Below are 26,750 nucleotides of genomic sequence, written 5' to 3'. Positions count from 1 at the left end.
AACATACGAAAAACCATTAATGTAATCCACCATATACTGATTACATGATCATCTCACTAGATGCTGAAAAAGCCTTTGACAAAATCCAACATCCCTTCATGATAAAGATCTTGGAGAGAACAGGAATAACAGGAACATATCTAAACATGATAAACGTGATATACACCAAACCAATAGCCAACATCAAACTAAATGCAGAGAAACTCGAAGCTTTCCTCTAAAATCAGGAACAAGACAAGGATGTCCACTCTCTCCATACCTCTTCAATATTGTACTTGAATTTCTAGCTAGAGCAATAAGACAAGAATTGGAAAGGACAAAGTTAAACTTTCACTATTTGCAGATGACATGATAGTCTACATTAGTGACCCGAAAAACTTTACCAGGAAACTCATACAGCTGATAAACACCTTCAGCAAGGTAGCAGGATACAAAATTAACTCAAAAAAATCTGTAGCCCTACTGTATACAGATGATAAACTCAATGAGAAAGAAATCATGGAAACATCACCTTTCACAATATCCACAAGCAACATAAAATATCTTGGGGTAACACTAACCAAAAAAGTGAAAGACCTGTACAATAAGAACTTTGAGACTTTAAAGAAAGAAATTAAAGAAGATACCAGAAAGTGGAAAGATCTCCCATGCTCTTGGATAGGCAGAATTAACATAGTAAAAATGGCAATCCTACCAAAAGCAATCTACAGATTCAACGCAATCCCTATCAAAATCCCAACACAGTTTTTCACAGACATTGAAAGAACAATACTCAACTTTATATGGAAAAATAAAAAACCCAGGATAGCCAAAACAACTCTTTACAATAAAAGATCTTCTGGAGGCATCACCATCCCTGACTTCAAGCTCTACTATAGAGCCATAGTTCTGAAAACAGCTTGGTATTGGCACAAGAATAGACAGATGGACCAATGGAATCGCATTGAAGACCCAGATATTAATCCACTCACCTACGAACACCTTATTTTTGACAAAGGTGCTAAATCCATACAATGGAAAAAAGATAGCATCTTCAACAAATGGTGCTGGCACAATTGGATTCGGACATGCAGAAAATTGCAGATTGATCCATACCTGTCATCATGCACAAAACTTAAGTGCAAATGGATCAAAGATCTCTCCATAAATCCAGCCACACTGAATCTTCTAGAAGATAAAGTGGGAATAACCCTTGAACAAATTGGCACAGGAGAACGATTCCTGAACATCACGCCAGAAGCACAGACACTGAGGTCTGCAATCAATAAATGGGACCTCCTGAAACTGAGAAGCTTCTGTAAGGCAAAGGACACAGTCAGTAAGACAAAACGACCACCCACAGAATGGGAAAAGATCTTCACCAGCCCCACATCTGACAGAGGACTGATTTCCAAAATATACAAGGAGCTCAAGAAGCTAGCCACCAAAACACGATACAATGAAATTAAACAGTGTGGTGCAGAACTAAACAGAGATTTTTCAACAGAGGAATTTGAAATGGCTGAAAGACACTTAAGAAAGTGCTCAAAATCCTTGGCCATCAGAGAAATGCAACTCAAAACAACTCTGAAATACCACCTCACACCTGTCAGAATGGCTAAAATCAAAAATACCAATGACAACCTATGCTGGAGTGGTTTCAGAGAATAAGGAACACTCCTCCATTGCTTTTGGGAGTGTGAACTTGTAAGACTACTTTGGAAATCAGTATGGCGGTTGCTCAGAAAAATGGGAATCAATCTATCTCAAGATCCAGCCATTCCTCTCTTGGGTATATACCCAAATACTGCACGTCCATACAACAAGGACATATGTTCAACCATGTTCATAGCAGCATTGTTTGTAATAGCCAGAACCTGGAAGCAACCTAGATGCCCCTCAACTGAAGAATGGATTGAGAAAATGTGGTACATTTATACAATGGAGTACTACTCAGCAGAAAAATGCAATGGAATCTTGAAATTCGCAGGCAAATGGATGGAACTAGAAGAAACCATCCTGAGTGAGGTAACCCAATCACAAAAAGACAAACATGGTATGTACTCACTCATATATGATTTTTAGACATAGAGCAAAGGTTTACCAGCCTATAATCCTCTTCCCCAAAGAAACTAGAAATCATGAATGACTCTAAGGGATAAATGGACCCCAGGAATGGGAAGTGGCATAAACTCCCGAGCTAATTGAGAGCATGAGGGTAGGGGAGTGGGTGCTGCCACAATAAGAGCACAAGAAGAAGAGGAGAGGAGAAGAAATGGAGGAGCAGATATATTGAGTTGGGGGAAGAATAGAGGAGAGAGAGCAGGATGAGAGATACCATATCAGAGGGAGCCACTATAGGTCCGAGAAGAGATCTGGAACTAGAAAGATCTCCAGAGACCTACAAGGATGACACGATCTGACAGTCCGGGCAGTGGAGGAGAGGATGGCCTAGAAGCCCCTCCCCTAGAATGAGAGTGATGACTACTCTCTATGCTATCCTAGAGTCCTCATCCAGTGGCTGATGGAAGCAGAGACAGACATACACAGAAATACACTGAGCTGAATTCTGGAACCTAGTTGAAGAGAGGGAGGAATGAAGAATGAAGGGGTCTGTACCAGGTTGGAGAAACCCACATAAACAGTTGGCCTGAAAAAGGGAAAGCATATCGACCCCAGACGCTCTTTGGGAGGCCAGTACGGGACTAATCCAGCCCCCTGATCATGGATGTCATCGGGGAGGCCCCTGCACTCCTGGGAGCCTCCAGAGGTGGACTGGCTTTTTGCCTTGGTGTATGTGGGGGACTTCGAGAGCCCATCCCACTTGAAGGGATGCACTCTGTCTCTGAACACATGGGGAGGGACCCAGACCCAGCACAGCAAGATTTGGTGGACTTGGTGGAGCCCTGGTTGGGGGCCCTACCCTGCCTGGGGAGTGGTGGGTGGATGGGGTGGGGGGTAGGTTGGAGGTGGGGGAGAAGGAATGGGGGTAAGGGGAGAGAGAGGGAGAGGGGAATTACATGTGAAACAAGCCTGTTCCCTAACTTGAATTAATAATAATAAAAAGAGAGAGAGAAAAAAAAGAATTTGTTGGATTTAATATTTTCTTTGAATGTATTTCCTCTATCTTACTTCTATGCCTGTGATTCTCTCTTCCATCTCTTGTATTCTGTTGTTTATATTTGCATCTGTAGTTTGTGATTATTTATTTACCCAGTTTTTCCATTTCCAGAGTTCCCTTGGTTTGTGTTTTCTTTATTGCCTATATTTCAGTTTTCAAGTCCTGACCTTAATGGTTTCCTTCCCCTGTTTGATAGCATTTTCTTGGTTTTCTTTAAGATGTTTGTTGATCTCTTCCAATATTTTTATTTGTCTTTTCATCCTCTTCAAGAGAATGTATCATTTCCTCTCTGAGGGACTCAATCTTCTTCATAAAGTTATCTTTAATATCTCCATTGGGATGTTCAGGTCTTGCTGCTGTAGAGCCACAAGTTTCTGGTGGTGCTGTAAAATAAAGCAACTTCTTGAGGCATCATTATCCCTCTCTTCAAGCTCTACTATAGACCTATAGTAATGAAAATAGCTTGGTATTGGCACCAAAAACACAGACAGGTAGACAAATGAAATTGAATTGAAGAACCTAATATTAATCCACATAACTATGAACACCTAAATTTGACAATGAAGCCAAAATTACACAATGGAAAATAAAAAGCATCTTCAACACATTGTGCTGAAATTACTGAATAGTGAAATGTAGAAGGTTGCAGATAGATCCATATCTATCCCCAAGCACAAAACTTAAGTCCAAAATAATCTAAGACCTCAACATAAATGTAGCCACACTGAATCTCTTAGAAGAGAAAGTGGAAAGTACCCTTGAACAAATTGGTACAAGGGACCACTTCCTGAACATGATACCAGTAGCACAGATATTGAGATCAGCAATTAATAAAATGGGACCACCTGAACTGAGAAGCTTGTGTAAGGCAAATGACAAGACAAAATGGCAGCCAACAGAATGGGAAAAGTTCTTCATCAATCCATCTGACAGAGGGCTGACTTCCAAAATATACAAAGAAATCAAGGAGCTAGTCACCAAAACATCAAATAATCCAATTAAAAAGTTGGATATAAAACTAAATAGAGAACTCTCAAAGGAGGAATCTAAAATGGTTGAAAGACACTTAGGAAATTGCTCAATATCCTTAGCTATCAGTGAAATGCAAATCAAAACAATTCTGAAATAGCATCTTACACCTGTCAAAATGGCCAAAATGGAAAACACCAAAAACAGTTTGTGGTGGGGAGGATGTGGAGAAAGAGGAACATTCTTCCATTGCTGGTGGGAATGCAAACTTGTACAGTCACTTTGGATATCATAATGGCAGTATATCTGGAAAATGGCAATCAGTCTACCTCAAGACCCAGCAACTCCACTCTTAGGCATTTACCCAAATGATGCACATTCATATGACAAGGACATGTTCAACCATGTTCCTAGCAGCATTATTTGTAATAGCCAGAACCTGGAAGCAACCTAGATGCCCCTCAACTGAAGAATGTATAATGAAATGTGGTACAATTACACAATGGAGTACTACTCAGTGGGAAAAAAACAATGAAATCTTGAAATTCACAGGCAAATGGGTGGAACTAGAGAAACTACCCTGAATGAGGTAACCAAGATACAGAAAGAAAAACATGGTATGAACTAACTCATTAGTGGATATTAGACATAGAGCAAATGATAATCAGTCTACAATCCACAACCCCAGAGATGCTAAGAAACAAAGAGGACCCTAAGAGAGACATACATGATCCCCCAGAGAAGGGGAAAGGTATTGAATGGTCTTAGGCTGCAGCCGAGGGCCATTTCTGGTTTGGTGGTCCTATAGCATCCAGGGTCTCTGCTGATATCTGTAGCTACTGTTTCCATGAGGGTCATGTGGATTAGCAGGGTCTACATCACCACCTGAGGCCATATTGGGTTCTGAAGTCTGAGGTACCACTGAACCATACTTGTCAGGGTGGCCTGGACCAACCACCTGGGATCTTGTTTACATTCAGATACATGCTGCTACAGAGGAACTTGTTGGGGCCCATCATCTTCATTCAGCAGGGTTCTGTGCTGAAGTCCATGGCCCATGTTGCCACCAAGGGCCATATAGAGATACTTAGAGTCAGATCAGCCACCAGAGTCCATGGCTGTATCCAAGAGTCATGCTGCAGGCTAGGGCCATGCATATCTGAGTGGCCCACACTGCTACCCAATGCCCTGGTGATGTCTAGGCCAGAGCTGAAGCTGAGGGCCCTGTCTGGGTCCATGGCCCTACTACAGCCAGGATCTGTGTTGATGTCCAAGGTTCCTATTACCATTGAAGTTCAGGAGAATGCCTGAGAGCTAGGGCCATTTTAAAATCCAAGGGCCATGCTGCCACTAATGCTGTGCTACCTCTCACTACAGGTGAGGAAGATTGATCCTGGTGGCATATGCATAGTGGAGCTGACTCTCGCCTGACACTCGCCTGACAGGGGCAGCCCTAGTGGGCTAGTCTGGCCAGCTCAACTACCACTCAGACCCACAGCCAGTCCTCGGATTGGTTACTCTAATATCTACCCCATCTAGGACCTGCTGGAGCTCCTGAAGGGACTGGTCCTGTGGAACAATACCTTCAGGAACATTGGCCAATTCAGTTTGTGAGGTCACAGTTACCACTATACCCAAACCAAATGAAGATGAAACAAAGAAAGAGAATTACAGAAAAGATGCCCTTATTAACATAGATGCAATACTACTCAATAAAATACTTTCAACAATAATCCAAGAACACATAAAAAGATCATCCACCATAATCTAGTAGGCTTCATTCCAGAGATTCATGGATGATTCAATATATCTAAAGCAATAAATATAATCTACCACATAAATGAACTGAAAGGCAAAATTGACATGATCACCTCATTAGATGGAGAAAAGGCTTTCAACAAAATCCAACAGACCTTCATTATAAAAAGTTCTGGAAATATTAGGAATACAAAAAGACTTACCTAAATATAATAAAGGCAGTTTAGGGCAGATCCATAGCCATCATCAATTTAAATAGTGAGAAATTCAAAGCAAGTCAACTAAAATCAGTAGCAAGATAAGGTTGTTCACTGTCTTCACACATATTCAGCATACTTGAAGTCTTAGCCTGGGCAATAAAACAACAGAAGAGATGAAGGTGATAAAAACTGGAAAGGAGAAGACAAGGTATTTCATTTACAGATGATATGTTAGTACACATGAGAGACCCAAAAAAATTACTCCTGGGAACTCCTACAGAAGACAAACACATTCAGCAAAGTATCAGGTTACAGTATAAGAAAAGTACTAAAACCCAAAATATATTTAAAACTCAATAATCTAAATATCAAAAAACAAAATCAAATAATCTAATAACAAAATGGGGTACAGAGTTAAACAGATAATTTTCAATAGAGGAAACTTAAATGCCTGAGAAACACTGAAAGAAATGTTGAACCATCAGGGACATGAAAATCAAAAACTACTTTATAGTTCCATCTTACACCTGTCAGAATGGCTAAGATACACAACACAGGTGACAGCTCATGCTGTCAAGGTTGTGAAATAAGATAAGCAATCATCCATTATTGGTGGAAGTGCAAACTCATACAGACAGTATGGAAATCGGTGTGATGATTCCTCAAGATAAGAATTGATTTATCTCAAGTTCTGGCTGTAACACTCTTGAGCATATACCCAAAGGATGCTTCATCCTACACAAGGACTTGCTCAACCATGTTCATTGATGCTTTATTTATAATAGCAGAAATTTGAAAGAACATAGATGTCCCTCCACAAAATAATTGATAAAGAAAATGTTGTACATTTACAGAGTGGAGTATCAGCTCTTTAAAAAAAGAAACATGAAATTCACAGATAAATTTTAGGAAATAAACAAAAATCATTCTAAGTGAGCTGACACTGACTCTGAATGGTAAATATTGTATGTATTCACTTATATGTAGATATTAGCCATTAAATAAGTTATAATCAAACTATTATCTAAAGATTCAACAGATTATGTATAGAGGATGGAACTAGAGTGCCACATTGATCTCCCCAGGAGAGAGAAATGGAATATATCGTAAAGATGGACTAGGGTGGGGGAATGGGAACAGAAGGATAGGGTGCAGAATGGGATGGAAGATGGAGCTGATAGAGAAAGAAACAGCTAGAGGTGAGAAGCATTTTCAGGGTCTCTTGGAAACCTAGTGCAGTGGAAATTTCCTAAAATATATGAAGACAATCCTATAAAGCCTCCAAATAATGAAAGAGATGGAGTCCCAAAAGGTAATCTCTAGTCACCAAAGGAAGCTTCCTGTACAGGGACTGGGTTGCAACTAATTGAGTTGTTGGCTAAAGGAGTCCCATGAAAATTCCCAAACAACCCAGGCTATCACCACCACAAAGTTGTTCCCTCTATATGACCATTGCTGAAGACAACACCCACATAAATCATTGAACATGTCTACATCGAGCATGTGCCTATATAGAACCTTTACCCCTAAGTTCTATTGTCTTTGATATAGGAAGATACTTTTCAGGCTACCAAAAGAGAAATAAATACACAAACCCAGCCAAAAAATTCTTTGATCCACAATCTGTTCTTCTTGTGAAATGTGCTAGGGCAATGGTGGCACAAAACTTGTGGGAGTAACCAGCCAATATCTGATTGGACTTAGGGCCCACTCCACAAAATGGAATCCATACCCAAAACTGCTTGGGTTATGAACAACCAGAGGTAAGATAGCCCAGAAACCTATGGTAAAACCATAGAAATGTAAACAAAAAATAAATACTACTTGTCTAACAATAGAAAAATAGCAAAATAAAATAACTCCTAATGATATTCTGCTATACTCATAAATCAGTGTCTTCATCAGCTATCATCAGAGATTCTTCCTCCTTGTATCAGATGAGAACAAATATAGAGACCCATAGTCAGACACTATGCAGAAAGAACTTAGAACAAATAGCTCTAGATGGGATGTCTCCCTCAAATACTTCCCCTCACAGTTCAGGGAACCCTGCATAAGTGGAGGCAGAAAGACAATAAATGACAAAGTGATGGAGGATGCCAGAAATACAAGGTCCTTTTAAATCAACTGAGCAAAGTGAGTCTTTATGAACTCACAGAGACTAAAGCTGGCACAGCGCTAATAAGGGTCTACACCAAGTTCAGATAATGTGTTGTAGCTTTCAGTTTAGTACTTTTGTGTGATTCATGAGTGTGTGAACAGGTGGGTGTCTGATTCTTTTTTTTTCTCTTTTTATTATTATTAATTCAAGTTAGGGAACAGGCTTGTTTCACATGTATTTCCCCTCTCCCTCTCCCTCTCCCTCTCCCTCTCCCTCTCCCTCTCCCTCTCCCTCTCCTCTCCCTCTCCCTCTCCCTCCCCTTCCCCTCATTCCTTCTCCCCCACCTCCAACCTACCCCCCACCCCATCCACCCACCACTCCCCAGGCAGGGTAGAGCCCCAACCGGGGCTCCACCAAGTCCACCAAATCTTCCTGTGCTGGTCCTAGGTCCCTCCCCTTGTGTTCAGAGACAGAGTGCATCCCTTCAAGTGGGATGGGCTCTCGAAGTCCCCCACATACACCAGAGCAAAAAGCCAGTCCACCTCCGGAGGCTCCCAGGAGTGCAGGGGCCTCCCCGATGGCATCCATGATCAGGGGGCTGGATTAGTCCCGTACTGGCCTCCCAAAGAGCGTCTGGAGTCGATATGCTTTCCCTTTTTCAGGCCAACGTTTATGTGGGTGTCTGATTCTTATGCTTGTTCTTTGGACTACTTTCCTTCTATTGATTTGCCTTATCCAACTTCAATGTGATGGGCCTTATTATTGCTTATTATACTTTATTTTCATACGTTTTGTTGTTTCCTCTTCAAAGCCTGTTCTTTTATAATAAGAGGCTGAAAGGGAGTGGACCTGTATGGGATAAGAGGTGGGGAGGAACTTCGAAGAAGAGAAGACTTGGAAACTATAGTCAGGTTATGTTGGATGAGAAAAGAATCATGATGCTGTGAAAGATAGCCCAACAACCTCTGTATGAGGGAAATGGGCTCCCAATGGGATACTCTCTCAGCCTACATACATGAGAGAGGGTCTAGGCCCTGCCCCAAATGATGTGACAGACTTTGATGACACCCCATGGGAGGACTCACCTTCCCTGGGGAGTGGATAGGGTGCAAGGGGGCATTGGTGGGAGGCATGGGATGATGGGAAGGAGAGGGAACTTGCATTTTTATGTAAAATAAGATTGTTTTTAATGTAAATAAAAAATTTTAAAAGATACGTATATATTATTATAAATGTTTTGGTTAAGCCCTACTTCATTTACCCACTCCTTATAGCTTAATTCTTTATAATTTTTACAAAAAGAGACAACACATGTTCTAAATAAAGGAGATTTAATTTCTAATAAAGAAAAAATTATTAATTACATATGAAATTGACAAATGTACATACTCAGTGAACATACTGTGCAAGTACCACATAGCAAAAAGAGATTATGGAAGAAAAATAACACAATCATTCTAATGAATTTTATATTTCACAAAAAAAGCAAAAGTGGGTGGCTCAGAGGTTAAAAGAACTGGCTGCCCTTGCAGAGGTCCGGAGTTCAGTTCCCAGCAACCACATACATACTGACTCACAACTATCCATAATGAGATCTGGTGTTCTCTTCTCGCTTGCAGTGCAAGCCTACATGCAGACATAACATTGTATACATAATAAATAAATATTTTTTAAAAAAATCAAATGAGGATTTATCAGAATTTGTCGGGTGCTTATTTTATCGTGTGCTGATCTTACTTACTGCAATGTAAACACACTAAAATCAAGTAACACTTGTTCCTGTTAGGCTCCCATCATCCATCACAGTGTCTGTAGAGAGAATGAAAAGTAGTTTTCAGCTGGAAAAAGAAAAGCAGCACATATGTAGATGAAGAAACATAACCTAGCTTGGGTCACTGAAATATACCATGCTGCATTTCAAGTAACAATATCTGAGCCAGGGCCCTTTTCTATATGCAAAATTAACAGTTATGAGAGGGAAAAACATTTTCACTTTCTATGGTCCCTTTTCAAACAGTATTTCTGTCACTGTTCTAGAAGTTAATCATTAGGGCTCACAGAAACAGGACGTGAAGCTGATATGTGCATTTCAAACATAGCATTATTGTCTTTGAAGAAAAAATTAAGTCATAAGGTGCTGAAGCAGTACTGAATTGGGAGAACAGAGAAGGACAAAGAAGCAGGAGATTTTTTAATCATAGGCTTTAATTTGAATCAGAAATTTGTGCAGAGAATTCCTTTGATAATTGCTTTTAATTTCTCTATCATTTGTCTTTTATGTTTTTAGCTATGTTCATTATGAGGAAGATTTTAAATTTCAAATAATGGTGCATACTGAATTCTCTATTGCCTCAATTTTCATTTCACTAAATTCTTTTAATATTGAGATGAACAATGGATTCTGATGCATCCAGTTATTAAGGAACATTTGACTAGTCAAATATAACTTTATAAAACTTGGTGCTTTTTATTTTGGCATTTCTTTGACTGCATTCTTATAACTTTTTATTGTTTTTATTATACCAGTACTCAGATCTAATTAATTCTTTGAGCACAATTGTTTATTAAAATGCTTTGACAAAGTAAACAGTAGAGATGTATGACATATGGATATATAGAGACATATATATGTATATATGTTATTTTATTATTTTATGTAAAGCACTTGGATGCTAAATGCTTAAAATTGCTGTTTTTTCTCCAAATTACTTAAATGAGTTGTGTTCCTAAAAATTTTAAAATTTATAATTAAAATACTCTTTGCTCCATATGATGTTATTCTCCACACTCAAAAAAAATTATTCATCATTGTCTTAACTAGGGTTTCTATTGCTAGGATGAAACACCAGAATAAAATTCAAGTTGTGAAGGAAAGGGTTTATTTGGCTTATACTTCCACAATGCTGTTCGTGAATGAAGGAAATCAGGACAGAAACTCAAATGGGACAGGATCCTAGAGGGAGGAGCTGATGCAGAGGTCATGGAAGAGTGATTATTACTGACTGCTTCCTCTGGCTTTCTCAGCCTGCTTTCTTTTAGAACCCAAGACCACAATCCCAGGGACAGTAACACCTATCATGAGCTGGGCCCTCCCCCATTGATCACTAATTGAGAAAATGCCTTACAGCTGGATCTCATGGAGGCATTCCCTTAACTGGGGCACTTTCTTCTCTGATTATATTAGCTTGTGTCAAGTTGGCACACAAAACCAGCCAGTAAATCAGTAATGAATGTATCTTTATACTATAACCAGGATTACAATAAAAATTTAAGTATAAATAATCACACCTCATTTCTATATACTTTATAGGTAATGCTTATATATTTACTAGAAACTAATAGCAGACTAAATTTAGAATTTGGAATGTTACCTAGAACTGATTATTTTATTTAACTTGTTAGATTTGTTATTTAATTATGTGTATGAGTGTTTGCAAAGCATGTATGTATTATATACCACATGAGTGTCCAGTTCCTGTAGAGGTTAGAAAAGAGTGTTGCATCCCCTCACATTGGAGTTACATGTGACTGAGAACCACTGTGTGGGTTTAATGGGTTTGTTGAAATGGATTAAAGATCTCAACATAAATCCATCCACTCTGAATCTTCTAGAAGACAAAGTAGGAGATACCCTTGAACAAATTGGCACAGGAGACAGCTTCTTTAACATTACAACAGTAGCAAAGACATTGAGATCTTCAATTAATAAATGGGACCTCCTGAAACTGAGAAGCTTCTTCAAGGCAAAGGACACAGTCAGTAAGACAAAACGACCACCCACAGAATGGGAAAAGATCTTCATCAACCCCACATCTGACAGAGGGCTGATTTCCAAAATATACAATGAACTCAAGAAGCTATCCACCAAAACACCAAACAATGAAATTAAAAAGTGGGGTGCAGAACTAAATAGAGAATTCTCAACAGATGAATCTGAAATGGCTGAAAGATGCTTAAGAATGTGTTCAAAATCCTTGGCCATCAGAGAAATGCAACTCAAAACAACTCTGAGATACCACCTCACACCTGTCAGAATGGCTAAAATCAAAAACATCAATGACAGTCTATGATGGAGAGGATGTGGAGAGAAAGGAACATTCCTTCATTGCTGGTGGGAGTGAGAACTTGTAAGAACACTTTGTAAATCAGTATGGCGGTTGCTCAGAAAGATGGGAATCAATCTATCTCAAGATCCAGCAATTCCTCTCTTGGGCATATACCCAAATAATGCAGGTTCATACAACAAGGACATATGTTCAACCATGTTCATAGCAGCATTGATTGTAATAGCCTGAACCTGGAAGAAACCTAGATGCCCCCCAACTGAAGAATGGATAGAGAAATTGTGGTACATTTATGCAATGGAGTACTACTCAGCAGAAAAAGGCAATGGAATCTTGAAATTCACATGCAAATTAATGGAACTAGAAGAAATCATCCTGAGTGAGGTAACCTAGTCACAAAAAGACATACATGGTATGTACTCACTCATGTATGAATTTTAGACATAGAGCAAAGGATTACAATCCTACAATTCTCTTCACCAAATAAACTAGGAAACATGAAGGACTCTAAAGGGAAAATGCATGGACCCCAGGAATGGCTAGGGGCAGGAACTCCTAAGCTAATTGGGACCATGAGGGTAAGGGAGAGGGAGCTGCCAGAATGAGAGGAGGAGTAGAGAGGAGAGGAGGAAATAGAGGAGCAGAAATATTTAGTGGAGAGAAGAATAGAGGAGTGCAGGATGAGAGATACTATATTATACTATATTATACTATATTATACTATATTAGAGGGAGCCATTATAGAGATTCGGCAGTAGGGAGATTTCCAGAGACCTAGAAGGATGACATGAACTGACAATCCAGGCAATGGTGGAGACGATAACCTAAATGCCATTCCCCTAAAATGAGATTGATGACTGCTTTTTATGCCATCCTAGAACCCTCATGCAGTGGCTGATGGAAGCAGAGGCAGACATCCACTGATATACACTGAACTGAACTCTGGAACTTAGTTGTAGAGAGGGAGGAATGAAGATCGAAGGGATTGGTACCAGGCTGTTGAAACCAAAAAAAAAAAAAAAAAAAAAAAAAAAACAGCTGGCCTAAACAAGGGGGAGCACATCTACCCCAGACTGCTGTCTGGGAGGCCAGCACAGGACTGACCCAGACCCCTGAACATATATGTCAATGAGGAGGCCTCTGCATTCTAGGGAGCCCCTGGTAGTGGATTAGTATTTTTCACTGGTGAAAGAAGGGACTCTGAGAGCCCATCCCACATGAAGGTTTGCACTCTTGGCCTGGACACATGGGGAAGGGCCTAGAACTCGCCCAGGATGATGTGATGGACTTTGGGGACCCCCTGTTGAAGGACCTACCCTGCCTGGGGAGTGGAGGGTGGATTGGGTGGGGGGTAGGTCAGGGGTGTGTGAGGAGGTCTGGGGATGAGGTGAGGGACAGGGAGAAGGGATTGATATGTGAAAGAAGCTTGTTCCTAAATTGTCCAATAAAAATTGTTTAAAATTTTCTATAACCTTGGTAGTCATGAAATAACTAAAACTTACATGAATGAGCAGTTATCTCTGCTATAGCAATAAGCACAATAAAAGATCATTATAGAATCACTTTTCTTCTATGTATTCATTTTACATATACAATTAAGAATTTAAATCCTCTGTGTAAACTAATCATAACTCAATTTGAAAGGGATTTAACAGTAAATGTTTTTGTGTTTCCAGTGTAACTTTGAATATGCCACAAAATAATACTGGTGTACTGGAATCAACCTTTACTAGTGCATGCTCTACATGAGTACTTGAGTGTTATCATAAAAACAAAAATGTGGTTTCATTTGCAACAGATATTGTCTTAGACATCAATGATCCTTCAGCCTTCTTTCTTATTTCAAAATGAAAAGTAAGCCTGGGATCTGAGCCTGCCAACAAAAGTCTGTTGTGCACTTTCATCTGCCTTCATTGTCCTCTTGTTGTTGTTGTTGTTGTTGCTTTTTTTATACACCCTTCTCATGAAACACCAGATTAGAGCACAATAACAGAACAGACTACTGTCTAGGAGTCTCTTTTTATCAAAACAGATAAGTAATACTTTTTTATTTCCTGACTAGATTCATGGAGACATGGATATCAATTTAGTTCAAGCTGATAGACTAGAGTCTATGATGTGTGTAAATAATGATATCTCTGTTTCCATAGATGTAGTTCTTTACTTTTTAAACCTTTGTGTCAGATTACACTCAGCTTTGAATCAAGACAAGATGACCATTTGAGAAATGATTTCTCCTGATGTTACAAGATTAGTCTGGGTCTTTGCCAGTTGTCACACATCTGTGCTTCCTCTGGCTCATACATTTAGCTTTTCAGCAACTGAAATATGGAATTTCCTGTCAATCCACCATAAGGCCAGGATGTTTATTCAAGATTATGATAACAGTTGTAATGCAGAAGTTTCTGAATGTATTTGACAATCGATTAGTCCCCAAGTACAGAGTCAGAATAGTTACACTAATAAATATCATTTGAAGCCATGTACATGAGAAATAAACAATTACCAATTTGAGCCATCCCAGAAACTCAGCAAAAGTCTAAATCTCCCTTTTTTCATATAAGTAGCCTATTCATTTCTAGTCTGTATTCTGTACACTCATCTCCAGTATGCCACAGTCAAGTTGAAGTTCTCAAAACAGGTCATGTCAATCTTCTTCACAAAATGTCTCATGTCTATTGTCAAATTCCATTGTCAAATATTATACTTCTTCATTGCCTTTTCTAAATAATTCCAATTTGATTCATTTATTCACACAGCAAACCTCTCTTTTCATCCCATGTTAAATCACCAGAGATTTGTTCTCTGAAAATTAAATGCAAAATAAAAGGTATCAATAAAGTTTAGTACACATTTTAGCAAATCATGCCTGTTAATGGCAGTCTAGTTAAAAAGAAAATTGAAGATAGTACAGATCTTTGGATCTGCAGAACACAGAAAAATAGAAGTTGTTGTTGCTGATAAATAAGAGTCATTTTGATTTGTACAAAAGTAAAGAATTTCCCTCTTAAGCTTATAAATACAAAAGAACATATTAACCTTTTTAAGTAACTTAGTAGTTTTATGAATAACCACTGTAGGGTGTAGCCATACCTGCTTAGGGGCTGGCTACAGGTGTGCCTGGCCACGCCTGCAAGGGCATGGTCAGGGGACATAGAGTGAGGGGTATTCAGGTGGCTGGTTTCACCCTCAGTGTTCCCTTTTGGCTTGCTGTACAGACTGCTGCCCACCAGCTGGCTAGGTCGCTCTGTAAGGAAGGTTTTTTCCCTATTAATATCCCTTGTATTTCTACCTGGCTCTGTATTGGTAATTTCCCACATTACCTGTTAAGCTAACAAATACAAAAGAACATATTAACCTTTTAAAGTAAGTTAGTAGAGATTTATGAAACATCAAAATAAGGTCTCAATAAAACCAGAATGCCAGGTCTCTGCATATGTACCATTAAATAAATTAATAAATTTACCTAGTCTCAATCCCTTCATTTGCAAAATGGAGGTGATAATATTTTTCACCTTGATAATAGTTACCAAAGGCTCAATGTTCAATAAGAAATTAAAAGACAATATTTTTATAACATTACTTATACCTAAATGTAAACTATTAGATGCATATGCATAAAAGTATTCATTATAGATGCATAAATTAAAAACATACATGTAAGGTTTTTTATTTTAACTTTGTCACATACATGATACATGGTTCTTTCAGATTGATTTGTTCAGGGAAATGTTGAAGTATTTAGTCTATTTTTTTACTGTGTAGATGTTTATTTCTTTTGCTACATACTTTTGAAATAATAAACATATTAATCACAGTAATAAGGCATAAATTAAATTCAATTAAATAATTGTGTTGAATATATTCAACCTAATTATTTTTCACTTCATCAGAAATGAAAAATGGTAATGTTTACTATGTATTTCCAACCAGTATTTGGTTATTTTGTTTGCACTTAGTTCAGATTGTTTTTAGACAGCTGATCAACTATGATCCATGTAAACAAAGAAATTCATTACAGAGGAGTTTAATCACATTGATTTTATTTCCAGAGTGTTATAATGTAATGTCACAGCATTTCCATATTACCAGTGTTACAACCCTCAGGGATATCAACATTATTCATAATCATCAAACACTTAGAGAGAGCAGCCAGATCCTGTGCATCTCTGTGCAGGGAGAATTAGAAATAGAAAGCACCTTAGAGCACATGGGACAACTCCCTCTTTCATGGGGAAAGAAACTGATGCCCACCAAATGACTGAAGTATACAGAGAAGTCCTTCAACAAGCAGAGAATTCAGACTTCTGTTCCCTACATACCACTGCTTGGTGTTTACAAGGTCCTGTCCTCAAGTTATGGCCAAGTTACTAGAAAACTTGATTCATTGTAGAGCTAATAGATGTGATTGCAAAGCCATTGTTATGGCCTTTTGTAAAGTTGTATTGAGACCTGCAGAAGGTCCTGTCTTCAATTCCACTAAAGATACAGCACTGTTAATAGATGAAAAAGAAAATTGGTGATATCCATAGTTCTATCTAAAGTTTGAGATGGAATCATTATGTTATCCTGATTAAAGAAATTGCTCTCTTTTGGTCATTCTGCCCCAGCTATTATCTGAGAACATATAATCAAAAAGTGCTAGGTGACATGTCCTAACAAGAAAAAGATGGAGTTGTAAGTTATTAGAAGATATTACTTGACCCTTTATTTGTAACAGAGGAAAAAAAAACAAACTGCAATAAGATCTTTTGCAAGAAGACACTATTGAATGCTGGTACATCTCATAGAAGACGAGCAGCTTTTGTCCTCCAATCAACATATTTACATAATCTAACATAGTTTGACTTTATATTCTGACAATCAAGAATTGTCAGAATATAAAGTCAAACTATGTTAGCTATAATTTAGGGACACAAGCACCTACCCATGAATATTATAAATGTAGATGTAAATCTTAAAATTTCAAAGGATTTATTTTTCAATAATTTAAGTTGAAATTTCTGATTATTTGCCTTTTCTCAGATTCTTGCTGTAAATTCAACCAAATCTTATTGTTCTTTCAAGCAATGAAAGAGCATTTAATATATTTTTTGTATCTCAACTTCAATTTTGCAAAAAAAAAAATGTTTTTGTCATAGAGTCTCCCATGTAGTCCATCCCAGCAACAAATCAGTCTCAGTGTTCCAAGTATTAAGACTAGATTGAACACACACACACACACACACACACACACACACACACAATTTTTTCCATACACTCTACCACTGAACTTCATCCATAAATGTCTAATAGTTTTTTGGAGATTTCTATTATTTTATTGAAAATAATCTGCAGGCTTAATAACAAAATTGGCAGGATGTGAACATTCAAGTAATCCTAATATTGAGAATTAATGTTGTGCTACTTTTATTTGCCATAGTTGAAAGATTTTTTCCCAACTTCTTCATTCATTGAACTTATTATCTCCCCAAAAGATATAGGCTGTCCCAAACAAAGAAACAGAAAAAAAAAACTACAGGCAAGGCCCCCTTTTGAGTTTTTGGTCATGATGGTCCAAATAACATCCAAAGCATAGTCTATTACTGTTACCTTTATTGCCTCACAGATTCTCAAAGTATTTTCTTACTGCTGAAGACACTATGCACTTATTCACAGAATCTGAAGGATCCCTCTAATTCTAATTCTGACTTGAAAGTTTCTTCCCTGAAGATGCCTTGAAAGCTTTCAAGTATGGAAATAAACCAATAGTCATACACAACAATGATACCTATGAAATACAACAATGACCAGCACAGTACCGTAGCTCAAAAGATTCAATATTGGCAAGCACACACTGGCAGTAAGCCATAACTCTCTAATTGGACTTAAGGATCACTCAATAAGAGGTAAATTATGTCTGCTTCTGGAAACCTAAACAGCAACCTGTTGCCAACGAAATAGTGACTCTTTGAAGAGAACCTACAATTTCCACTTCACTAAAACAATGTAATTCCTAACTATATTCTAGAAATGTATCCTTATACCCAAAGATAAGAATAGGTCTGGCCCTTCATCAAAGTAACAGCTTCTTGCAATATATAGAGACAATGCAGAGAACCATGGCCAATAGAAATGCAGAGAGCAAGTGACTGTGTGGTTCCCAGAATCACCTGATGCATCAACAGCACAACTTCTGCAACTAAAGCTCAGAACTCATAGTAGGAGAGGTATGAGGGATTCTAAAAGCCAGAGAAGCAAGAAGTTTTCATGATATTTCATCTCCTAGCAGCATCAGGGGAAGCTAGGCCCATGAAGTTTCATCAGCATGGCTTCCTGAATAAGACTTGAATGAAAATGACACCAATAGATAGACTAACATGGATGGGGAAAATCTAACCTTTCCCACACATAGCCCTTGATGCAACTAAGAAATGTTGAGAACAGGGGAAATAGTCTAACCTAGGATATAGCCCCCAAATTGTTTATCCAGTGTCAAGTGGTCAGCTCTGAAATCATATATATACAGGGAAGGTTATGCAGCCTGAATATATATATATATATATATATATATATTATATATATATTTCAACAATTAGCAAAATAGATGTCATAAAATTGAGGAGGGGAAAAGGGCTATGTGTGGGAAAGGTTAGAAGTGTAAGATAAATGGGAGGAATTATGTCATCCTATTTTAATTTCCATGTTTTAAATATATTTTTAAACTGTAAAAAGTTCATTCCTTATAGATTATGAAAGGTAAGCAAAACAGTGGTAATGATTCTAATCATAGCTTTAGTTATTATCATCAAAGTAAATGAATATATATATTGAGAAATTAGAGACACGATGTAGAGTGCAGATTCCCTGGAACAAGTTTACCAATGTCTCGGAGCTACACAGCAGAGAAGAAATTCCCCCCTTTATCCCTGGTGGACTTCCTGAAATAAAGCCATGAGTGCAAGTAAAAGAATAATGGAGTCCGTCTGAGAACCAAATGTGTAAATCAGCTAAACTGAGGTGATTCATCTAACATTGCTTCCAAGGCAGTATTACTCACTGTTGGGCTTGAGAATACCCATGGTAATGGTAATCAGTGCTGGTAGAAGATGAATGGCTTGATACTTTCCTGGTACATGCTATAATCCTCAGACTGAAGGACAGGATATGCTTTGTTAGCCATTCACTGAATGGTTCAGGCTATTCTGCAGAACAAACATCAATGAAGGCAGCCAAAGATAAATGCACAAATCTTCTAATTCTAAAGGAAATTAGTGCATGATTTAAGAACTGAATCCAGGCAGTGTACACACAGGGTCAAAGAATGCTGTGTTTACTAAGAGCAAGAAAGGGATGAATATGAATCCAGGCCTTTGTAATGTGTTAATTCCCCCACAGCTGACAGATTCTCTCCATCCCATTTGATGCTTCAGTGGAGGATGTTTGCTTTCCCCTGTGGGATATGAACTGTAGAAAGCAAAGACATGACTTAGGACCACTGGCATCTGCACTTATACATAAAAAGTACACATTGAGTCTGAAACTATGGAAGTACTTTCACAAAACTCCAAAAGCCTAGTTCAGCCTGTGTGGAATATCTCCAGAGAGAAACATTGCAAGTCCAAGTCCCCTTTCCCTTCCCCTTCCCCTTTGCCTTCCCCTTCTTCCCTTTTCCCTTCCCCTTCTTCACCTTCCCTTTCTTCTTCTTCTTCTTCTTCTTCTTCTTCTTCTTCTTCTTCTTCTTCTTCTTCTTCTTCTTTTTCTTCTGCTTCTTCTGTGACTCACAGAGTGAAAAAGTGTACATATGGTATGCTTTTCCCAATGAATTTCAAAGACCATAACTTGGCAATCCTCTCATATCTTCATATATTATTACTTGTGGTTATCATTTTTCTTATAGTTCCTTCATTTTTTTCAAACCTGCAAGTTTTCTGAATGAGCATGCATACAAGCATGTGTGCATGTATATACACATACATACACACACACACACTGAGAGAGAGAGAGAGAGAGAGAGAGAGAGAGAGAGAGAGAAAGAGATGAATCTGTCCCATTTTAATCAATCATAAATCATTTACAATGACTACTTTAATTTAAGAAAAATCATCAAACCCATTATAAATTGTAATTGTTCCTCTAAACATTATAAATTCACAATACTGTTCAACTTATCAGCCAGTCTTTGCTGGTTGTAAGTGGCTAGATCACTGACAATTTGAAAATATACCCCTTATTGTAAGTCAAAAAAGACTACTGAAGAGTTCATCTTTGTTGGTAGCCTCAACTGGTTGCCCATAATTAATCCCCCTTTGTCAATGATTAAGGATTAACCACTCCTTAATTATTTGAATTCTTTTGCTATACATTTCCTTCAGAAAATACTTTCTTTCATGAAGCACAAAAATAGAAAGCTTTGTAATTAAATCACTGAAGTTCATTAGAGAAGTTTACTTAACCAACATTAGATAGCAGCATGTCCAAATAGGGAGGATCCTTGACTTTCCTACCAGTTGACTGTCTTCTGGGTGCTGAACTAGAGACTGCTGAGCAGGATATAAAATTGGAGCTATTTGGCTTCCTGATCCATAACGAGCCCCATTCACCCCGATATCTCTGGGCCTGCACCTGCTTGGGGTAGACAGGCCAAGGCAGGGAGGAGCTCCCTGAATCTGGAAACACCCCACTTCCTTCCTGTTCTGACGCCCTGATCCAGAACGAGGTGAGTGACCCTCTGCTCTTACCCAACTCCCGTCCAAAGCCCCATTAACCCAGATCTCTCTGGTCCTGCACCCACTTGCAGTAGTCCTGCACAGGAGGGAGGACCTCCCTGAGTCTGGAAACACCCCATTCTTCCTTCCCATTCCACCGATACAACACCTACAGAGGTCTAAATCCTTCAGAGTGAGGAGACTACCAGGAGAGTCAAGATCATCCAGAGCTGTGGACATTGAATCCCTGGCCCACACACACCACTGGGTCACAAGAGGAGATACAGGGACCCCACCTGCACAGACTGGAAAAAGATATGGGAAGAAGACAGAATAAGAACCTACTCAACAACAGAATGACCAATAGGACACCACCAGAATCTAGGGACTCCACTCCAGCAAGATCTGAAAAGCCCAACACAGTACATGAAGAAGAGATAGACCTCAAAAATTATCTCAGCAAGATGATAGAGACCTTTAAAGAGGAAACAAGGAAACCCCTTAAAGAAATAGAATATAAAGCAAAGGAAAAATTACATGAAATGGAGGAAAATTCAAGAAATAAACAAATCTCTTAAAGAATCTAAAGAAACCCACAAAAAACAACCAAACAAGTGTAGGAAGCTCTTGAAATAGTTCAAAACATGAAAACTGAAATAGACACAATAAAGAAAACACAGAATGAGGTGATGCTGGAAATTGAAAGGCTGGATAAATGATCAGGAACTAAAGATATGATTATAACTAATAGAATTCAAGAGAGGGAAGAGAAAATTTCAGTTATTAAAGACTTGCTAGTGGATATACATTCATTAACCAAAGAAAACCTCAAGTCCAACAAATACCTAACACAACGTATCAAGGAAACACGGGGCACCGTGAAAAGACCAAACCTAAGAATAATAGGTGTAGAAGAAGGTGAAGAAACACTGCTCAAAGGTACAGAAAACATATTCCACAAAATCATAGAAGAAAACTTCCCCAACCTAGAGAAGGATATGCCTATGAAAGTATAAGAAGCTTACAGAACACCAAACAGACTGGACTCAGTCCTCTCAACACATAATAATCAAAACTCCAAATCTACAGAATAAAGAGAAAATATTAAGAGCAGCAAAGGAAAAAGGCCAAGTAACATATAAAGGCAAACCAATCAGAATCACACCTGAATTCTCAATGGAAACTCTGAAAGCCAGAAGGTCTTGGATAGATACCCTACAAGCACTAAGGGAGCATGGATGTCAACCCAGACTACTTTACTCAGCAAAACTTTCAATCACTATAGATGGAGAAAACAAGATATTCCATGACAAAAACAGATTTAAACAATACATATACACAAATCTAGCACTACAGAAGGTACTGGAAGGAAAATTCCAACACACCGAACATGACTACAGTCACAAAAACACAGGCAATAGATAATCTAATATTACCAAACACAAAAAGAAACAGGAGGGCGAAATCCACACCCAATGACACCACCAAGAATAAATCCAAAACAAACAAGAACCAACAAACAAAGGACATTACTATCCCTCAATGTCAATGGTCTTAACTTACCCATAAAAATATAAATAGGCTAACAGAATGGATACAAAGACAGAATCCATCCATCTGCTGTTTACAAGAAACACACCTAAACTTCAAAGACAGGCGATACCTCAGAGTAAAAGGATGGGAAAAGATTTTCCAATCAAATGGGCCCAAGAAGCAAGCTGGTGTAGCAATCCTAATATCCAACAAATTATACTTCAAACTAAAATCAATCAAAAGAGTTGAAGAAGGGAATTTCATACTCATCACAGGAAAACTCCATCAAGATGAAGTCTCAATCCTGAACATCTATCCCCAAATACAAAGGCATCCACATTTGTAAAAGAAACATTACTAAAGCTCAAACCACACATAAAACCACACACACTTATAGTAGGAGACTTCCACACCTCCCTTACACCACTAGACAGGACCACCAGACAGAAACTTAACAAAGAAACAAAGGATCTGACAGAAGTTATGACCCACCTGGCTTTAACAGATATCTATAGAACATTCCATCCAAACACAAAAGAATATACCTTCTTCTCAGTGCCATATGTAACTTTCTCTAAAATAGACCACATAGTTGGCAACAAAGCAAACCTCCACAGTTACAAAAGAATTGAAATAACCCCCCGTATCTTATCAGATCACCATGCATTAAAGCTAGAATTCAGCAACAATATGAATGGCAGAAAACCTACATATTCCTGGAAATTGAATAACACCCAAATGCACCATTCCTGGGTTGAGGAAGAAATAAAAAAAGAAATTAAAGACTTCCTAGAATTTAATAAGAATGTAGACACAACATACCCAAACTTATGGGACACTCTAAAAGCAGTGCTAAGAGGAAAGTTCATAGCACTAAGTGCCCACATGAAGAAACTGGAGAAAAGTCACATTAGAGAATTGACAGAACAACTGAAAGCTTTAGAGCAAAAAGAAGCAAACACACCAAGGAGGAGGAGACACCAGGAAATAATCAACCTGAGAGCCGAAATCAACAAAGTAGAAACTAGGAAAACAGTACAAAGAATCAATGAAACAAAGAGTTGGTTCTTTGAGAATATCAATAAGATAGACAAACCGCTAGCCAAACTAACCAAAAGGCAGAGAGAGAGCTTGCTAATTAACAAAATCAGAAATGAAAAGGGGGATATAACAACACTGAGGAAATCCAGAAAATCTTCAGGTCATAATTTGAAAACCTGTACTCCACAAAATTGGAAAATCTAAAGGAAACGGACAGTTTTCTGGATAGAGATCACGTAACAAATTTAAACCAAGAACACATAAGCAGTTTAAATCGACTTATAACCCCTAATGAAATAGAAGTAGTCATCAAGAGCCTCCCGATCAAAAAAAGCCCAGGGCCAGATGGCATCACTGAAGAATTCTACAAGAGATTCAAACAAGAGCTAATTCCAGTACTCCTCAAACTGTTCCGCACAATAGAAGCAGATGGGATATTGCCAAACTCTTTCTATGAGGCTACAATCACTTTGATACCCAAGCCACACAAAGATATGACTAAGAAAGAGAACTACAGACCATTATCCCGCAAGAACATCGACACTAAAATACTCAATAAGATATTGGGGAATCGAATCCAAAACATCAGAAAAATCATCTACCATGATCAAGTAGGCTTCATCCCAGGGATGCAAGGATGGTTCAACATATGAAAATACATCAGTATTATCCACCTGAAAAAGAAAAACCACACGATCTTCTCACTAGATGCTGAAAAAGCTGAAAGGGCTCTAGGATGGCATAGTCATCAATCTCATTTTAGGGGAAGGGCTTTTAGGTTATCCTCTCCATCATTGCCTGGATTGTCAGATCGTGTCATCCTTGTAGGTCTCTGGAGATCTCCCTGGTTCCAGATCTCTTCTCGGACCTATAGTGGCTCCCTCTGATATGGTATCTCTCATCCTGCTCTCTTTCCTCTATTCTTCCCCCAACTCAATATTTCTGCCCCTCCATTTCCTCTCTTCTACTCCTCTTCTCTTGCTCTTATTGTAGCTGCTCCCTCCCCACTATTTTCATGCTCCCAATTAGCTCAGGAGTTCCTGCCACTTCCCATTCCTGGGGACCATTTATCCTTTAGAGTCCCTCATGATTTCTAGTTTCTTTGGTGAGGAGGATTATAGGCTGGTAATCCTTTGCTCTGTGTCTAAATTTCATATATGAGTGAGTACATACCATGTTTGTCTTTTTGTGACTGGGTTACCTCACTCAGGATGGTTTCTTCTAGTTCCATCCATTTGCCTGCAAATTTCAAGATTCCATTGCCTTTTTCTACTGAGTAGTACTCCATTGTATAAATGTACCATGTTTTCTCTATCCATTCTTCAGGTGAGGGGCATCTAGATTGTTTCCAGGTTCTGGCTATTACAAACAATACTGCTATGAACATGGGTTAAAGTATGTCCTTGTTGTATGAACATGCACTATTTGGGTATATACCCAAGAGAGGAATGGCTGGATCTTGAGGTAGACTGATTCCTATTTTTCTGAGCAACCGCCATACTGATTTCCAGAGTGGTCTTACAAGTTCACACTCCCACCACAATGGAGGAGGGTTCCTTTTTCTCCACATCTTCTCTAGCATAGATTTTCATTGGTATTTTTGATTTTAGCCATTCTGACAGGTGTGAGGTAGTATCTCAGAGTTGTTTTGATTTCATTTCTCTGATGGTCTAGGATTTTGAGCACTTTCTTAAGTGCCTTTCAGCCCTTTCAGATTCCTCGGTTGAGAATTCTCTATTTAGTTCTGCACCCCATGTTTTAATTTCATTGTTTGGTGTTTGGTGGCTAGCTTCTTGAGCTCCTTATATATTTTGGAAATCAGCCCTTTGTCAGATGTGGGATCGGTGAAGATCTTTTCCCATTCTGTGGGCGGTCTTTTGTCTTACTGACTGTGTCCTTTGCTTTATACCATCCTAGAGCCCTCATGCAGTGGCTGACAGAAGCAGAGACAGACATCCAGAGATATACACTGAGCTGAAACCTGGAATTTAGTTGAAGAGAGGGAGTAATGAAGATCGAATGGGGCTGTACCAGGTTGGAGAAACCCACAGAAACAGTTGGCCTGAACAAGGGGGAAAACATCGACCCCAGATGCTGTCTTGGAGGCCAGTACAAGACTGATCCAGACCCCTGAACATGGATGTCAATAAGGAGGCCTCTGCACTCCAGGGAGCCTCTGGTAGTGGATTATTATTTTTCCCTGGTGTAAGAAGTGACTTTGAGAGCCCATCCCACATAAATGGATACACTCTGGCCCTGAACACATGGGGAAGGGCCCAGGCCCAACACAGGAAGAAAGAGTGGACTTTGCAGAGCCCCCATTGAGGGCCCTACCCTGCCTGGGGAGTAGAGGGTGGATGGATGAGAAGTAGGCTGGGGTTGGGGGAGGAGGGATGGGTGTGAGTGGAAGGAGAGGGAGAAGGGACTTATATGTGGAACAAGCTTGTTCCCTAACTTGAACTAATAAATTTTAAAAAAAAAAAATTGGAGCTGTTTGTATTAAAATAACTAATTAAAAAAATTTCTGCCAAACTGTCATTTTCTTTCATGCCTTCATATCAGAGTGCAGTATGTCATAAGTACATTATACATATACTGTGCCTTGTGGAATGAATATGCTTCTAAAGAGTCTGGAGTATTTGAACCCCAATACATAGAGATTTCAGATTAAAGGGAACTACACAAAATACTTTCTCAGTGACATCTTGAAGTACACAGCTATCTCCCAATGGTTATGCTTCTTTGAAAAATGGTTATCTCTGTTTCTATGTCATTGAAGAAACACAAAAAGTAAAGGTATTCTATTGAGCTAAAAAGAGCTATATAAAGACAAAGATCAAAGTGAAAGACAGGAAAATGATCAGATTATTACATAACTTGAAAATCATCTGAAGCCACAGTGAACAAGTAGGAAACTGTCAATGAAAGTTATTCCACTATTGAAAATATGGATATAAAATATCCCATCTCCCATTTAGCTTATGAAGTACTAAATGTGTTATTAAAGTGACCACCAATTTTAAAACTTCAAATATCTCTAAATAAATAGCATAAACAATGTTATATATTTTGGGGTTTTATTACATTTTCAAATATTTAAATCCATTTTTAAACTTCAGTAATTTTTAACACATTCCCCCCTCCCTCAAGTCCTTCCAAATCCTCTTCCCTTCCCTACCCACCCACATTAATTTCTTTCTCTAAAAACAAACAAAAATCCAACAATAAACCCCCACAAACCAGAACACAAAATAAAACCACACCCCCAGAATAAACAATAAACCTTCAAAATGTAAA

The sequence above is a fragment of the Cricetulus griseus genome, chromosome 5, assembly GCF_003668045.3.
Source record: "Cricetulus griseus strain 17A/GY chromosome 5, alternate assembly CriGri-PICRH-1.0, whole genome shotgun sequence".
Lineage (NCBI taxonomy): Eukaryota > Metazoa > Chordata > Mammalia > Rodentia > Cricetidae > Cricetulus > Cricetulus griseus.
The sequence above is the reverse complement of the archived record's forward strand: the minus strand, read 5'-3'. Positions refer to the sequence as shown.